The sequence below is a fragment of the Limulus polyphemus genome, unplaced genomic scaffold (genome assembly GCF_000517525.1).
Source record: "Limulus polyphemus unplaced genomic scaffold, Limulus_polyphemus-2.1.2 Scaffold1174, whole genome shotgun sequence".
Lineage (NCBI taxonomy): Eukaryota > Metazoa > Arthropoda > Merostomata > Xiphosura > Limulidae > Limulus > Limulus polyphemus.
This window is the reverse complement of record NW_013666784.1, coordinates 323554-327897: the sequence shown is the minus strand read 5'-3', so window position 1 is coordinate 327897 and position 4344 is coordinate 323554.

The following is a 4344-nucleotide window of genomic DNA, read 5'->3' as shown; positions in this document are numbered from 1 at the left end:
AAAACCTTAAGACTTAATAAAAAAAGTGATATCTTGTGTATGAAAGCATTGTAATGTTTACTGATAATCTGCCAAATTTCGTTAACATACGTTTACTAATTTAAAAGTTATAGCATATAAACTATAACAAGCACAAAATGTTTATGAGGTTGGTTCCAGCGACCAAGCCTGTGCTGAAAGAGTTAAGGGATAAATGAAACATGGAACAAGAAGACAAAGGTTCAAAAGAAGGTAAAGTAAGGCAATGAAGCACCATATGACGTGGAGGGTGACTAATCTGGAAGGAACATAACAAGAATGACAAGGTATGGGAAGGGACAACTTTATGGTACTAGGAAAAAGGAAAAGTGTGGGATAAGGCCACCCAATAACCTGCAATTGAGGAGACCTAGTGGGGAAATCCATAATAACAGGAACAGTAGGACGAGCAGGAAGAACTCACGACCCGAAGACCAATGGTGGAAAATGTTCCACTTATGTTGATAAATTTCCATGGAAAAGATCAAACTGAATATGCTAACAATGAAGTTACTTGCTGTGATAAACTGGATCTCCTCACCAAGGATCGAATAAAAACCAGGCATCAAGATGAATGGTAGGAATGGCAGGATGAACTACCTGGGACTGAGGTTGACATAGAAGAGGAGGGAGTGCTGGGAAAAGGCAAAGGTTGAGCAGATTGGATCTGGAGCAGCTGTGGAAACCATGGTTGAGACAGTCAATAAGGGACAATCAGGGCTTGACATGGAGTGGATGATAGAAATCACCTTGAGAAGGAGTTGGATAGGAGGATACACATAAATGAATTTGTCTATCCAGTCTTGACTGAATGCATCAACAGCCATGTAATGGTGGAAGTGCAACCCTCGAACATGCATAAGTCTGACAAAAGCTTTGACCACCAAACAAAAGACATATGATGCTGTAGCAAGCTTGAAAGGAAGAGCACAAAATCGATAAACTACCCCATGATGAATAAACCAAAGGTAGTGTCACAACTACCATGATATGGTAATATAGAGATAAGCATTCGAGATGTCGACCTTGGTCATCCATAAACTTGGAGAAAAGTCCACTTGAGAGTGAGAAACGACTTCATGGTAAAACGAGGTAGCACCAAGAAGCAATTGAGCACAACAGATCGATCACAAGCCACCAGTCTCCGATTATCTTGGGGACAAAAAAACAGTCTGGAATAAAACCCCAGAGAAGGGTAAACCACAAGATTGATAGCAGTCTGAGAGAAAAGATCCGGTATTGCCTTGGACAGATACTGACATATGGTAGGATCCTGAGGCAATGGAAAATAAATGGGTATCTGGGACAACAGAGGAGGGGAGAGAGAATAGATGACAAATCCCTTGAATAAAACCTGAAATACCCATAGATCCCTGGTGAAGTCTCACCATAGATGAACAAACTGGGATAAATGAGCCCCCACAGGACTGGAGACCATAGGGTAGTCACTGGTACTGTTGGTGGCATGACACTCGGCATTGAATATAACGATGAGAATAAGTTCCCCTAGTGGAAGGAACAGGTAAGGGATGGGAGGGATTAGGATGGGGAACAGAAATAAGGATGGTCGAGGCTCTATGCGAGACAAATTATCAACCAATGAGGAAAAAGTCGACTGCTGTCTCATAGATTCCAAAGTTGCTAAAAGATCTCCAAACACTGACTGATGGAGAAAAGGGGCCAAGCAGAAGTCCCTAAGATAAGGAGATTATAAACGAATGTGGGACAAAACTGCATCTCTCCCCAGAAGATCCCAACAACAGAGGAACCATGTGTGTAAAGAAAGAACCAAAGTTTATAAATGTGCCAGAAAGGATGTAATCGGGATCTTAGTGGATCACTTTGGAGAGGTGTAGGGTGGATAAGTACCATAAGATAGACGTGACGATAAGACCAAAGCAAGAAAATTGGACATGGGACAAAAAACATGAGAACTAGGGTCTGCCCCCAAATGGGTAAAATTGATTCCAGTTGCTGAAAATCAAAAATGGATAATCGGCCTGATGGTAGCATAAAGCAAATTGATCTGAAGCTCGCAGAGGGTGAGGCATGCCTGCGCCATCACCTGACTGAGATATAAAATGCTCAACATGAACTCAAATATCAGGAGATGGTGGAAACACAAAATACTGAGAGGAAGGAGTATCTTGTAACAAGAAAGGTAGAGGATTAAAGGAAATCGAGGAAAGGGATAAATCAAAACATACCTGGGAAATCATGTCATAAAAAGCCGTATTAGGCCTAACAGGCTGTAAAATGCTTTGTCATACTGAACAGGTTTGACTTGTTCAAGAGAAAATTGAGCAACATCAGGAGAAGGTTGGTTTAAATAACTATCAATCTACTGTTACGCCTCCAGTCGTTAGTTGATTTTCCGTAACTTCGTTCCCACGAAACTTTAGCGACACAAGTCCTTTCTTAATAAAACTGGTTTATTCTTTCTGAATATAACTTTACCGATACACTTATTTTCAACAGTCGCTCTATAACAAACGCTATAACAACGAACGTTAACTTCAACAATACTTTCTGGCTGCAGTTCAATTACTCACTAACTACACACATTGTCCCGTCACGTTGTGAGCGTCCTATATATATACAAGACTAACATATATCTAGTAAATGCTAGGGCATTCACGAAGGAACAGGATATTTCTAGAAAATAGGTGGCACGTGATCTCGCTGACGCAACACTGCCCCCTCCTTAGTATTGTTCGTCCCGAACAATAGCCACTTACAATAAACCAATAACAATAACTTAATTAAATGTACAGAATTACAAACACAAAATTACAATTCAACAAAGTCTCTTCATTTTACGGGATGTATCTTCTTCCGTACTGGTCTCCATTTCGTTGGCTTATGCTTCATGTGGGGTTCATCTGCTTCATCAGTAAATGTCCTGGACCGTGATAACGCCAAAGCCTGTTGGCATGCACCACTTTTGGCTTACCTCGCCGACCACATTTTATTTGGAAAGTCACGTCTGAGAGACGATCCACTATGTCATATGGGCCTTCCCATGGAGAAGACAACTTAGGAGACTTTCCTTTCGTCTTCCTGTGATTATACAACCATACCTTGTCTCCTGGTTCAAAGCTGACTTCAGTAGATCTCTTATCATAAGTTAACTTCATCGAATCAGCAGACGTTTGCAAGTTGAACGCACTTGATGGTGAATATCACCCATCCTTTCCGATAACACTTTCACAAACTCTGACACATTCTCAGGCAACTCTTCATAAGGTGGGTGTCCCGTATGCTTGGGTCTCCTTTTAGCACTACATGTAATGCATGTCCTGCACCATTCTTCCACATCTCGCCTCATACCTATCCAGTAAAATCTTTGTCGTAGATGACTCAATGTCTTCCTAATTCCGAAATGTCCTCCTGTTAAACTATCATGGGATTGATGCAACACAACTTCCCGTAACTTCCTCGGTATAACTGTTTGCCAAGTCATCACTTTCCCATCTGCAGTTTCCCATCTTCGGACAAGAATAACATCTGCAAGCGTTAACTGGTCCCATTGCACCCAATAGTGCTTTGTCACAGGGCTTAGACTAGACATCTTCTCCCAAGCAGGGCACGAAACACTTGCTTTGAAAAAATCAATTATTGGCTTCAAATCTTGATCTTTCTCCTGCTCTGCTTTAATATCTACACCTAAGGTTGAACTAATTAGGTGCCATCAAGGTGAAGTCAAAGTGACTGAAGAAGTTGATGATGACGAAGTGGAACCGTAACTGTTAAAAGACCGGAACTTGGCCTTTGTTATTCCCAAACGTGTTTGTAATTGATTTTGATAAAATGTTTATTGGTAGTAGATAGTCCATTCCTAATATGTATTCGTCTTCCATGTCAGCCAAGTATACTTTCTGTCTGTCCTTTATGCCCATAAGCTCAATAGTCACCCACACTGGTCCCCACAATCTTGTACACCACAAAGCTTCTCTATGGCTTCTGGTACTCCTTCGTGATTTAACACCTCGATGCTCACAAGGGTTTGCTGAGACGCAGAGTCTATGACAAAGTTGCACCCTTGGCCATCCAGCTTTCCTGTCACATAGACACTGTGTGTGCTTGCATTTTACACCTAGCTTTTGGGACTTTCAAGATGGGGGTTGATGGGCGTCGCTCAACGCCAACCACTACTGGTCTCCATGAGGCCGACTTGTTGGTAATATTCCTCCTACACTGGCTCCTCAAATGTCCGTGCGTTCCACAGTTCCAACAACTTTTCTGGATACCAGCCTTTCTTGCTGTATCATCTCCCCTGTGCTGAAGTTTCCAGCATTGAGCTCTCTTGTGGCCAAGTTTGTTACA